Genomic DNA, 15,387 nt, shown 5'->3' on the forward strand with positions numbered 1-15,387 from the left:
ATATTCAATTATCGTAATAAGATAAATTGAACTTATTTCAACTGTAGCATCAGGCTGCAACATAACTAAAACTGAAAAAAGTGAAAGGGGTCTGAATACTTTCTGAATGCACTGTATATCATACATGCCCATCCAGCCATAATAATAATAATAATAATAATATAAGATAACTGGTTCAGAACACCCAACCATAGTTGGAAATAGTCTTTTCGAATGGAGACACAAGACCTATTTCAAACAGCATTGATCTTTGATCATTTTACTGTGTTATGGTGTATATTCATGTTTTGATGTTAGTTTTATCAATGATTTATTTCTTAAATGCACAAGATGTAAAATCACTAATGCTGCATAAAAATATCAGATAAAAAAAGCATGTGTGCATTTTCCAAAGAGAAAGTATGAAACTTGTATTCTTTAATGTTGCATTTTGACAAATTTTCCACCATGTTAACAACAACGAACTTCATTCAGATTTAATCACACCTATCAAGAAGATAAATTACATAAACTGAAGTGAAAGTAAATAGCACCACTGTGGTAAAAAGGGAGTTCATGCAAGTTAATGGCCTACAAATTAAACATTTATATCAAAATAGTCACTAAATATAGTACATACTCAGATAGATGTTAGCAGCTCTATATATTGAATATTAAAAGTGCCCAGACTCATACATACTTCAACACAATAAATGCAAATTCAAGACAAAAGCAATAAATCTCTGCAAGATCTCCACACAAAATAAACACAATAGCGCCTGTTTCTTTTCTCATCTCTCATTTTATAGAACACAGCAAAGTAAATAGCCACCACATTGAAGGAGTAAAAAGGAGGTATAAATAGATGTTGTTATTCTAAACCATCTAATGTGAAACAACATAATTTTCCTGACAATGCTTCCCAGCTTCTTTTAAACCAAACAGAGCGCTTTAATACAGGCTTTTGTTTCGCCTGTCTCTCTGTTCTATTATTGCGGAGAATTGTTGCTCTAAATCTACAGAGGAACTCACATGCTCGAGATTAAACTGGTCACCATAATCAGGCTGCAGAATTTAATTGTAAGAGCTTCTGTTGGCACTGTTTTCTCCCTTTTTCTGTCCTCCTTGACAAAAATCTGACAGTGGCTTTGCATGGCAAACCTGTTTAATGAATGACTAATCCAGGAAGAGCGCATTATGGCAAACTGTCACACACACATTGTACCAATATTAACTTGAATTTACATTATCATCCTCTGGTAATGCTGGAATATTTGGATTTCCATTAATGCATGGCCTTTCTGTGTGAAAAGCAAACAGCAGTGAACTAAATCTGTCCCCCCCCCACCCCCCCTCCTCTTTTGATTGGATGCTGGTGTTAACGCCAAGCAGAGGAGCTTTCTTTATTGGGATGACAGCTCCAAGGCTTCCCCACTCCTTGCAATCAAGCTCACAAACAAAAGACCCCGCTTGCATTACTCAAAACCTCTTCTCAAGCAGCAAAGCCAAACTCCTATTACACCATTGTACTGTTGCTGTAAATCAACTAGAACAATGAGCAGAGGCACAATCACACAGGCCCGCACCATCATCCATATAAAACATGAACCCACAGAACAATGAGTCAGACACTCGTGTGAAAAAGTATTTTTCCTCCTCCACTTATTTATTGTGATTCATCTTCTAGCTCTCTATTCAGTGTTTATAGTTTTATTATCCTATTTCTGACACACCAGACTCAATGGCAGATTAAATACACATGGCACACCTTTCATTTCTCAAGGCTGGTACACAACATGACCAAAACGTGAAGCAGCTTGTAACAGGATGCACCGATGCATTGGTCTAACATCAGTATCAGCCAATATCAGCTTTATTCACAAACATCAGCCATCATGGCATGAACCAATGCCAGTTAAAGATTTTTTTCTGTGTCCAATTAATTAAATGCTGGCATCAAAACACCTTACTGCTGAATCAAAGTTTTTTTTGACTTGTCAAAAGAAGTCACCTGTTAGACAAACTGGTTTGTTTTTTATAGTCAAACATGGGAGTCAATGTTGGGATTGTGGGAGTTTGGTATCAATAAAAAAAATATATATATATATATATTAGTACTGGCATCAGCTAAGTTCTTATTTTGACCACTGTAATAGTGTCTGCCCTGACTTTCACAATCAGTGCATTTCTAGTCTGCAGCTAAAACAGATCAACAATCAAACATCGACATATTTTAATATTGCATGGTATCGAGAATTTTGTTTTTGGTGGCCTGTTTAGGGATAAAGCCCAAAACATCCTCACCATCTCACGTGCATCCAAACGATCACCCCCATTATTTTCTATGTACAAACCCACCTCGGTGGCACCAGATGCATCTGGACACGGTACGGCACGGCAATTTACACCACTGCTCTACTCCAGCGCTGCCACATGGAGCAGGCAAAAGAGAGAGCTGTTTTGTAAATCTTGGGTACCAAGTAGCAGCTCTGTTTGAAAGCACCAAAGAAAATCAGCGCCATTCTCTGTTCAATGTAGAATATGTGGGAGGCCTTGGCCATGGTATCAAGTGCCTGGCCCAGCAGTGGCTGGTGGGAAGTTTGACCATTGAAGCTCTGCTGCTGAAGGTCTAGGAGCGGCAAATGAGGTGCGTCATATGATGCAACGTGATGCTGCAGCGCTGGTGTGTTCCTGGCTTAAGCGCCTGTGTCAAAAGCAGCATTTTTAGCAATGACAGTGCACACAACCTCAGTTTCAGTGTTTCCTGTTGCCAGGGTAAGGGAGTTGACTTCTGCTTTCCTAAGTAGTATCTGTGACGTTGATTTCAACTAGCTCAATAGTCTTAGTATTAAGGATGCATGAAATCGAGTTTTGCTGATATCCAACATGCCAATGTTTACAAATGCATTTAAGCCAACACCAATATCACAACCAATATATAAATGTAGTTTGATCTATAACTTCAGTTTTTAAAATAGACTTTAAAGTTCAAGGAGAATGAAAAAGAAAAAGACTTTAGCTGATGTAGGTCTGTCAGTCCTGACAAAAACTCCTCAAACATATTCATACTTATAGCTGATATTTACTGCTGATATTTCAGTTGTAAATATCCACAGAAATGTTCAAATCTGTGGGTCAGGAAGTCAGGGACAGCCATTAAGAATGAATAGGAACCAAGGAAAGTTAGTTCTTAACAGTTACAAATGGATCTTTACCCTCCAATGTCATCAGAAAATGTCTACATACATTGAGTGTGATCCCTACACTTTAAAAAACGGTTTTACTGATGTACCTGGCATAGAGGTTGACAATATGACAAATACTCAGTCCTGCAGGCCTCCTAGCATCTAAAGCATTGTCTACTCAGACGAAGGGAGACGATTTATGAGGAATTTTGTACCGAATTAAGAGGCTAGCTGAGGCCCTTTCACAAAATTTTTAATTTTGAAACAGTTATGTGCTATCAACTGAAAATCCTTGTGATGATGAGCTATCACAAACAAGCCTGTGCTATGAAACAGCTCTTTTGTGTTAGCCACGGTGGCTAACTCCAAATTTTGAATGCCAGTTTCCATTCCTCCACCCTTTATCGTTACTTAATACACATTAAAAAAGGCAAACTAGTACCAGACGAAGAGCTGGGGACAATCAGCTCTACTGAGCTTAGCCAAAAAATATGGCTCTCTAAAAAGAGGTAGATATATCATCACAACAAGCAAGGCTGGAGGTTGGTGAGATGGATATCAGCTGAGAAAACAGATTAGAGTTTAAAGTGCTAAACCGTGACAAAACTACACTAAACACAACCAGATGGCTTTGTGGAAATTTACATACATGGTTGTTCTGTGAAACTGTTCAGGCTTTAGATGAAGGCTTTTTAAATTCCTGCCTGCTGCTGTTGCCTGAATATTTCACTAGTTTCAGGACACAGATGTAGCTTAAGAATCAAGAATGTTTATATATTTGCACTTTGAATGCTTGGCATAGTCACAAACAGCTCAAATGTGGCCTTTTTTGTAGTCTTTCCCTATGCAGAAATCACCTCTTGCCCCCCAAGGAGTGTTCTTCGCTGCTGCATGGTGTCATCTGCAAAGAATTTATACTGAAGCTACAATCAGCTGATGCCAATATCATGCTGAAAATATTATGTATCCCCACTTCACCCTTACTTTTATATTTCAAAATCAAAATAGCACCAAGAAAACAGAAGAAACAGCATAAGGGATCCAAAAAGACAAGTCATTTCATCCTCTGCCACTGCTATTGACAAGGCTGGTTTATGTCCCACCCCTTCTTGATTTTTATTGGTCAGTGAGGGAGAGGTGACACTGACGAGTGTGGCCTTGCGCTGTGACAAAAGCAGGTGACCCAAAGAAGTCCTAGCAAAAATAATGTTTTTATTTTATCGTTTAGTTTACATGAAACAACTTAAGAAATTTCAGCACCATGTAATCATCCACATTGATATAATTAAGTAGTTTCCATCTAAAATGTAATGATTATTTGCCGTATGAAGCACAGTGTCTGATGCTGTCATTAGCAGTTTTCTTCTCTGCTTCAGGCTGCATGTTTCAGAGCTGTTTTAATTCTATGCAGTCCAGTGTGGAGTTTCTGTGTGAATGTAAGGTGTATATATATCATAACTGGACGTTAGCCAGTGCCTGTTTCTTGTATTAATACACGTCACCATCAATCTGCTCTACTTAGTTAATAATGCTTACACTGAGTTTAGTATGGCAGCAGCTTTTCAGCAGCCACACATAATGAGAAAAGAGGAGGTGTAGAGAGGACATCCATAAGCCCGAGACAGGCTGAGCGGAGCCGGGGAGACGGAAGAGCAAAGCAGCAAGTTTTGAATATTACTGACCCAGCACTTGGAAAAGGCAATGCACAACAAGACGAAAAATGAATGCTTTTTAGTCTGAAAATCCTTTCACCCTCTCACATTCAGCAGATCAGATTAAGAGAGAGGTTTAAGAAGATTTTGACACGCACAAAAAAACTTCTGAGCTGAGAGAGGGGGGTGAGTCGGGGAAGGTGGTAGGGAGCAGTTTGTAATTCAGTGGCTTCAGGCAATTCATCACAGAAATTGAGTTTCTAATGCAGCATCTTGTGAATCCCTTTTGCCCTGTCAACGTTTTAATACATTACATTGAGAATGTAAATCATGTTTGAAATTTGGCACAAACTGCACAGCCCCAGCTGCTCTCGCTCTCACTGTATCGCACATGCTAGACTCCACATTATACGCACATGTAGTCTGCACAGGGTAGCGTGCACACATGCATGTCTCATAAGAACACGCATACTGTATCCAGGGCTCTGCAGGCAGAACATACCTCTGCTTATGTTGTTATATACAAAAAAAACCTCTAGCTTTCTGATCATTAAATACAAACCCAGTATCAATGTCATGTTTACATCACACCTTGCGGGGGGGGGGGGGGTCTATATTGACATAACAATGTAATTATATTCAGAAATATGGCCATGTACTGCTGTGAGATTACAAAGGTAAAGTGAGGCAGTCACTCATTTGGACCTCTAACACCACACAGGTGAGATTTATATTTTCACATAAGGCACAATTGTTTTATACTATGCCTGAGCATCTCCCTCTAGCCTGCATTCACATTTTTAACATTGCTCCATATCCAAGCATACTTGTACACAACTTGATACAGTGGTTGGCTGTATTTACAGAGATGGTTTGCGAATCCACCAAGAAGAGAGAAGAAGAGGCAACCACTCATGTCAGCATTTGTTTATGCTTGTCCATCCTGCAGGCTTCAGGGATTTCATGTCTGGGATGCCAGCAACAGTCCTATTCCTACTATATCTACTGTGCAGCTCAGAGGATGAAAAGGAAGGGATGCATCTAGAACTGCCTTTACAACTCCTCATGCTAACTACTACCCTGTACTCACGCACAGTTGTATTCGTATGTTCTGCAGACCATGCTTCTATACACGAGTCCTGCTCAAGACCACTGCATTAAGTGTTATGTTTGCATTCTTACCGATCAAATGAACCAGACTTTGGGGTCAAGTGTACTTGGATCATGTCCCATATCTCTGATGTGATTTTTCAGCACTATCAAAACAGATACTAATTTAACTTATGTATGCTCAATTAAAGTCACCTTTAATGAATGAAACACCTTTGGTTTTCAAAAGTACTCTTTGCTATTCTTTGGAGGTTTTCTGCACATCTGGAGGCTGGAAGCTTAAATTGATAAGAACATTGTATTGGTTTATACATATAAACATTTTGCCTCTGCCTGTTCAGTCACTACTTGATACATGACTTTAGGGCTGCACGATATACTGTAGGTATGATATCGGCAGACTTGAGCTTTAAAAGTGAATTATTGGTATCTGCATATATAAAAATTTCTACTGATATTCCAGCTATAAACATTTCCCTACTTTTGTTGTAAATATTATTTTTCTTCATTCATTATCATACCTTACACTTTAAAGTGTCCTTTAAGGACTGATTTTTGTTCATTTGGGTTCTTTTTGCCTTTATAGGAGAGATCAGACAGTGAGTAGAGCTGAAAAACAGGGATAAGAGAGTGAAGAATGACATGCGGTGAAGGAACCACAGGCCAGACTTGAACCTGGGCTGACTGCATACATGGGATGCGACCTAACCATTAGGCCATCTGTGCCCTCTGAGATCATCATTGTCATATACGACAAGAAGAGGCGTTTTATTCAAAGTTAAATCACTTTTGAAACGTAAATCGTAGCTGCTTATTTGTTCCTCTTACTTGTTCCTCTGAAAGCCCTCCATTGTGCAATTCTAATGACACTGTCTACACCTTTGTAGGTCTTACAGAAGGCTTTCTAGCGAGCCTGGAAATGGGTGACTTTCTGGGGTCTTTAAAGATTAAATCCACACAAGCAACTCCAAAATTGAACTTTTTTATCTTTTTTATCTGTTTATAATCCATTTTTCATAGTTGCTAAACCATAGACTGTAGAAAGAATTGGACAAACCCCGTGTGACGTCAGTTGTCTGCTTACAATAGGCGGACTCAAACGGCTCTTGAAGCCAAACTGTGGAGGCTTCCATATTGAAATCGCAGTCTCAACTGAACTTTGGATCAACCTAACAGCCCGCCCACTAAGCGCAACTTCCTGTCAGCCTGCTAGCTAGCATTCTGGTTGACAGAAATGGAGCCTCTGCCTGCCGAGCTATCTGTCAATCAAATGAGACGCATCAATCAGCTTTCATCCTAAATATAATCCAAACGATTGTGGTACAAAAAAAATCACCCCCTGTACAGAGGGAGCACAATAAGACACTAGCTAATGAGACACGTTTGGTGTTTTGAACCAGGCCGTAAACCAGTTTATTTCTAGTGTCAAAACTGGCTGTTTAACATGTGTCCAGATGGGACTTCTGGTGTTCCTACAGCCAACCTCAAGTGGACACTTGTGGTATAGCAATTTTTTGCACTTCCTCATTGGCTTCATTTTTCAGGACCAGAGGTTGCTGCTTGGGCTAAACCTGCTGTTTGTATCCCAGAATGCATTGTGACTGGGCTGTGACAACCAATGGCAGGCGGTTCTGTTGTCACTTCATGCTTTAACAGTGCATGTGCACGGACTTATAAACTGGAGAAGAGAGCCCGAATGACTCATGATAAAGAGAAACAGACACAGAGAGGCTGTGATGTGGCCCTCAATGTCACTGCAGACAGTAACTGCTCTAAATAATGACCCAAATTCCCAAAATAACTTTTCAGTAGAAAAAGAATATTCTGAAGACTTTTTGTCACAGACAGATTTTTTTTTTTTTACTTTATGGTCCCAAATACATAAACAAGTTTGTGCAAAAAAAAAAGCCTTAGTCATTTATGTTTATCTTTTATATATATATATATATATTACTTATATAGCACATTCAAAACAACCAGGTTGACCAAAGTGCTTCACAGTATAAAAGCTAAACAATACAAGAATACATCACTATTAAACAGTAAAATTAATCAAAATAGAACTTTACAAAATAATGGTTAAAGTAAAATCTTAAATGTGTTGGAATAAAAATAATCTCATCTTGAATTGAAAGCCAAAGAGAGGATATGAGTTTTTTGTAATGATTTAAATCCTACGTTGTCCTGAACAAAATGATGTTTAGAGGTTGACTGTAAAGCACATGGTTAATGATTTACAAGCTTGTAAAGACAAAATGTCCAGGTGAGACACAATGGTTAAAAAAACAGCATCAGGCTCAGAGAGTAGGGACCAAAATTTGTAAAGATCTGCATATTGTGTATGGGCAAAAAATCCTATATTGTGCATCCCTACAGGACTGCTGAGTTAATTTAAACTGTCTGCAGTTTGTAAAATTTTTGTGAGATGACTGACTTAAATACTTCTTCTACTACTTTATAAAGACTCTAGCCAAACAGTAAAAGAAAACATCTTTTGTGTTGGTCTTCTTTAACTTTTTAGAATTTGTCATTTCCCAAAAATTGCGAATGAGTAATCATATAATTGTTATTAATAACATAGTCATAACTTTTCAGTTAGGACCGTGATTGCGGTAAAGACAAGAAGAATTTTACTGAATTAAAGCAAAAGGCGGAGCAACAAAGGTGCACTGCAGCATAAAAACAAGAAAAGCTCATCCCATTAGCTGTTGTTCACCTCTGAAGTTCAGAACTACAGATGAACAGTGGTGTGTATTAAAGAGCAAAAATTGTTATAAGCAAGTTCATTGATTGGTGAAAGAAAGGAAAAAAGACTGGATGATATAGGCTTAAAATATGTTCTGCTGATATCAGAGAGTGAGAAAAGCAAAGACATTAGATATATTTTCTGTCTTCCTTCTGTGCGCTGCATATAACAGTTCAAATTCCTGAATAGAAACGTTATTAAAATTGTCTGATTAGCCGAATGTCACCCCTGTCCAGCTCTGTGTACAAAGCAGTCTGAGTAAGAATACCAGGGTTGTTCTTGTAAGCTGGCTAACATCTAGCAAGAGGAGCCATATTAAATAGAAATTCCTTCTCATGTTTGTATGCACAAGGTATGACCAGATAAGGAACATGTCTGAAAACATTTAAGACTAAAGGAATGTGTGGGGGAAAAATAAAATGCAATCGACCTAATTTTATTTTCATGTTAAATTCCGTGAACTGACAAACTCTGACTGCTTGAACAGGAAAGAAATAGTCTTAAAAGGCAGTTATGCATTAATGTTAGCAAGTTGTGCATGAAAATACACAGCCTGAAAAAATATTCAAATTAAATGGTGGTTATGATTTTAGAGACGATCAAATACATGTTTTAGTGCATCTTTCATTTAGGCTTTTCCTAGGCATTTTTGTACATTTCAGAGTGTTTTTTTTTTTTGTTTGTTTGTTTTTTTTTTAAATCTGCCGCATCTACGTACTCGCAGAGAAAATCTATGAAACTGGATATGTAGCAACAGCGTACCCAGTTTCATACATTTGCACTTGGAAGCTTCCCATAACACTGCTCTGTTAATTAGCATTGAGCTAATCCAGTAGAGCAGCTGGGTTAAGCGAGAGGTTAAGGAAAACATGAAGGTACTGTAGGGCAATATTAAGAGAGCAGAAAGCATTACATATTTACTTTCCTACCCACATTTTTCCGCTCTGGTGATTCTGGTCCAAAGCCTGCTTTGCTAACCTTTAGGCTACTGCAGCCCCAATTAAACTGAAGTACGACAACAGCTCCTCAGACAGAGGATTTCTCAAGTCAGTCATTCTTCATGAAGCTTTTTTTTTTTTTTATAACAATCATTTGTGGAAATACAGCACTGCAAGCATGTCTTCTTTGGTGGAGTGTGCCACTCATGCTGCTCCGCAAGGTAAAGTGCACAATGAGCACATTTGCTTCAAATACAGAACTATCATTTTCAGAGTGGGGGATCATAGTATTCAAATCCGTATTTAACCTTTCAAGGCAGGAGGATTATGCAGCAAAGTCTCCATTCCGAGCGGTTTCCTCGCCCCCTACTCCCCTGCCATAATAACGATCATTATCATCATTGTGTGAAAAGAGGATTATCATATCGTTATATAAACCCAGGAACACCCCTACTATTATGAAGTAATTTCACTCTCATCAGTGGACCGGTGCTGTGTATGACAGTCAGCTGAGCTGTCACAGGTGACCATGGCACTCTTCCATCATTCTCTGAGCTATGAAGGAGGATAGGGGCAGGAGCTTGAACCACAAAATGAAAAAGATTAGGGAGTAGAAATTATTGTCTGAATCGCAGCACCTACAGGAAGTGCTGTAATTTCTCATAGAACTTTCTGTATGATAACATGAACATTATCTCTGTAAGCCAACTTTTAGTTTTATTTGAATTCATTTATTTAAAATCATTTTTGGGCCTTCTTGTAAAAAATGTCATGCAAAAACCAAGCCACAATGTCACATGCTCAGCTACTGGTGCACCCCTTGTCTTAATGATTAATGCTCCATTAATCAATCCATTAGTCAGGTGTTAATATCTTAAATAAATGCAAAGCTGGATAATATTAGAACTAAAGGCTAATGCTGCTACTGCAAAGGCCCTTACCTGTAGATATTTTTCATTACTGCAACCTCCCAGCAACAACTTGAGACTTGCAAACTTAGCAAACAGTCTCTATTTTAGATTTGATCATGTATCAGAAATTTTAGTTATCAGAACTGAATTGTCACATATTACTTGGGACTAGGGTTGGTCCTGGACAACTCATTTAAAATCCTGTTAAACTTGATTTTTATTGCACCTACCTGACAAGTCTAAAGTTACAAAAACATTCAGTAAATCTAAATTAAAAACCAATTAGTTACCATGCGATCACAGTATCAGCTTTATGTAAAATTAGTTTCCCAAGTGCAGTTAACGATAGCAGTGCTAGCACCACCAGCCTTTATTCCGCATTGCAGGTTAATGTCCTTTTCTGTGCTGAATTTGTTTACAAATTGCTCTGGATAAGTGGTGACATACCAGTTTAACATGACAGCCTCAATAAAGCTTAATGCATGTTCTAGATCAAAACACTGCCAAACCAAAGATGCCCAAATGTCCAGGTCAACATCCAGAGCAAAACAGCCGCATGGCATTAGCAGTTAACCAGAGTGCCAGTGGCTACTAGTGGCAGGTTGTGGCATTACAGTTTAGACTGAGAATTTGACCAGGACTGTGGGCCAGAATTAAAAAAGAATATCAGTGGGGCGCAGAGGGCCTGGTGGTTGGGCCACGCCCGTGTGCATGAGCAGCTCGTGTTTGGGTCGAGCCTACAGCGTCTTTCCTGTGTGTCTCTCCCCTGCTTTCTTGTCCCTGTTTCCAATTCTAATTCCAACTCCGCCTCTATATATGGAGGCATAAAATACAGCCCAAAAGAAAATCTTAAAAAAAAAAGAAGAGAAGCAATAATAAGTTTCAGTGACTAGTAATTCACTATGACTGCAGCCAACCAAAGAAAAGCTTTTTCAACTGAAATCGCACCTATGCACTAAACAATAGTTTGGTCTTTGTTAAAAAAAATAAAAAAAGAAAGAAAACTGTAGATCAACCAAACCAGTGACAGCATACTCACTGGACTCTCCTTGTAGACTCAATGAACTTCAACATAAACATGAAAAGCTTTTGCAGTGTTAAAGATTATTTCAATGTCATTATGTTACATTTATGCAAAATCTCTAATTTGATTCAGCAGATATGTAGATATGCTTCTTCTTCTTGCCACATCATCTGGCCATGTTTGTACACAGGGCTGCTATCAGCTGATACCAATGTTAACCCTCATGCATCAGTGCACCCCTAGTTTTACCAAAATAACAACTGACTCAAAGCGACCACCATGCACCTGCCTTTATTCATGGGATATTTGTGATCACAGCATAAAAGCTTACATGCAAAATAAGTTCAGACAGGACTAACTGTTTTTGTCCTAACAATTAACAAGAATAACCTTTTCCAGCCCTTTCTGTGTAATTTACAAACATAAACATCAGCCAGCATGCAACACAGTTTGTTTACTGAGGTGAGCTGACAGAAGTCCACAGGTTGGGGCATAAAGGAAAAACTTTTAGGGACAAGGAGACATCGCTGTCTCACTCCTCTGCTCTCGATCTTTGAGTAACAGACAGTAATGTTAACGTGTGAACTCTAATGAGATGATAAAGGTACTTGATAATGTAAAAAAGGCAGTGGAGGTCAAGGCTAAGGCAGTGTGTGGAGCAGAGATAGTGTCACCTAAATACAAACAAACTCCTGCACAGTTTTGTCAAATCGTGAATGAAAGTTCTTCAGAGTGCAGCCACAGATATAATATAATGTTATTACTCTGCATAACTGCTTTGACCTAGATGGCAGACTGCTGCATGCCCCCTTCTCTGCCCTTGTACACTGCCGTCTCTCTATCATTGTCCAACTAATGACATTTGGTACAACTCATCTACAAACCAACTGAAGGGTGTACGGCCTGATGCCAACTACCAGGGGATCCAATATGAATCATTCAGCCTGCTAATTGCACTCACATGGAGCTAGAATTTTAAGCCTTTGATAAAACCTAAAACTGTCAAGGTAGCCAAATTTAGCTACCAATGCTTATGCAACTGCTAGCTTTAGCATAACACAAACAATGGCCAAAACGTTTAAGTCAAGCTTGAATAAACCAGTACTTCTATTACTCACCACAGAATCATTAGACATCGAGAGCAGGGAAGCAGCTGGCTCTTAAAAAGAAAACAGATACAAGGAAATAACAGCACATTAGCAGACGATGAACTTAAACACAATTACTTTACATCCTATTCTATATTTTGTGTTTTCACTGGTGAATGTTACTACCCAGCATATCACAGAAGTATGTGATATGTCTGGTAAACATGATCAACAGTAAACTGGTCTGGGGTTTTCAGCTTCACATGACATATTTGATGTGAAGATCTGCAAGTCCAAATAAAAGAAGAGCAATTTTCCAACTAATTTCGTATTACTTAATGGCAAAAAGACACTGATTCGATATGATCTCTGAGCATTCATAGTAATTACACACAGTTTTTATACAACTTAGAGGAAGTGTTGACTTTCTAGAGGATAAATAATGAGCTTATTCACAACTAATCTGGCTTAAATAAAATGATCATAACAGTTTAAAGGTGCTCTAATATTCTTAATGTGTTTTGATTGCATATGGAAGCAGTGTCTTTTGTGAAAGGGACACTAGCACCATATTGTGGATAAAGGCAGCACTACTGGACCTTGATTACAAAATCTGCCAAAAACATGACAAACACACAGCAGCCTTACTCAAAGGTGCTTTTCTTTCATTTCCAGCGCCTAATTATTTACACTGTACCGCACGCTGTCATTTTAGACCTCAATAGCGAGGTCACCTCTGTCATTCCCATGAACCCCAATGTTTCTGCGCCTCCGTAGGTACAATCTTAAACATATGGACTCTTTTAATTAAATCATACCTTGACTCAGTCCTTCTCAGTCTTACTGACAGCAAGGTCATTAAACTATTAAAGGGAGTCACAGGCAAAATTGTTGTGAGCAGATTGAGGCAGGAGAGGTTAATTAAATGGCCATTGCGTCTCCTTACCTCAAGCAAATCAGCATTCTTCTTTCCCAGACAGAGTAACGTGAGAGAATGTGGCTTTTTTTTCCACGCTGTACAAGATGTGTAAGCGCACAGCCTTTTTTTTTTCCAGTGCTAAGGGTAAAAAATGGTTTATCTTCTTTTTTTCCCCTCCCACAATGCTGATACAAAACTGTGGCCTCTTCCTGTGAACCCAGCAACACAGTAAAGTAAAGAAACAAAGGCAGTGAGATGGCACCTCTGGGTCTGCATGGTTAAGGACAAACTGTTTTTATGTGGTTCTGATCATTCTGTGCATGGATGTCTTTTTATTACTGTTTGTAAAAAGGGTTGAGACCCTCCATTTTGAACCATTTTCAAGTAATTAGTTTTAAATACTGGGAACTCAGTCTCATTTTCACTTTGGTTTGTCCTTGCATAATTGCAAAAACATTGCAAATTGTAAACATGCCCCTACAGCCCTGCTTGATGAATGTCTCTGCATATGCTGCAAACACTAGCATGATTTCTGGACTGACTTCTGTGAGAAGAGTCAATTTTAGGGATAGAGTACAAGTAAAGTATTTGCACAATTGTGGACAAGTACTTGACTCCATGCAAATTCTGATTATCATGATAAACATGGCAATGGCCCTCTATGTTTTCTGTGTTGTGCTGCTCATAGATCAAAATACTGCCAAATCACAAGATTCCTACAGATGTCCATGTTGTAACTGAGGGGTTTTAACCTCATAAATATACAGGAAAAACCAACACAGAGCTCTATAGTATGAACGTGACAGTCCAAACTTTATCCATCCATCACCATCAACTCCTTTACGGACAAACACATGCTACCCTGAGACAACCTAGCTAAACGTCACATACTTTGACTTCATGGAGGGATCTGTTCACAAGTCTGTAGTAACAGTAGCTTTATTAACACGCTGCTCTTTCCTCATGTAGCTTTCTCACTCTTGTAGCTGCTGTTAACCGTGATGGTGACTTATACGCTGTCTGTCTGACCACCAGCTTCCAGATACCTTCTCCTTCCACTAAACTTGATGTGATCATTTCTCCAGGAACAAGTTTTGCGTAGCAGCTAATCTTCTCCCATCTGGTTATAAAGGTTAACTTACCAGTGCTAATAGGGCTAACGATTTTTTGCCTTTTGTATCATGTTCTTTGGAAGTTACAATAGCTGTTGTAACAGTTTTTGCTGAAATCTGGCCAGAGCCTTGACTCAAGAGGTTAGACTGCTGTGTACAGTTTATTATTCTTATTCCTTAACAAGTATATTCAATGAGACTAACCCACAAAGTTTGAGAGCATTTGTAATGTTAAATAATTAGGCTTGAAGAGTGACTAACAAAACATCACTTGATCTTTTAAAAATTTGATTTCTTTGAAAGTCATGCAACACACATAAAGGACTTGGTGAAGCTTTTGCAAAAGAAAAAGCTATATGACAAAATATGATTTAAGTATGTTAATATACGGTATTGTACTGCAAGGAATTCTGTGTCAAACTCATCTTTGCCCATCCAGACCTATGAGGGTATAAAACAATGTCTGACAGTAAAACTTGTGTATTCAAAAATCTCACTCAAAACATGTTCAACCAAGCCATTTTAGTGCCTATCACTGACTTATTCAGCTGTATTTATTTATAATACAGAAATGCTGACCTTCTAGAAAATTATGTTCATTTATACACTCAGTATTTGGTTGGAGCTAATTTTGCAAAAATTACTACATCTCTGTGGCATGGCTTGGAGCCAATCAGTCCATGGCACTGCTGGGTCATTATGAAGCCCAGGTTGCTCTGATAG

This window comes from Cheilinus undulatus, linkage group 7 (genome assembly GCF_018320785.1).
Source record: "Cheilinus undulatus linkage group 7, ASM1832078v1, whole genome shotgun sequence".
Classification (NCBI taxonomy): Eukaryota; Metazoa; Chordata; class Actinopteri; order Labriformes; family Labridae; genus Cheilinus; species Cheilinus undulatus.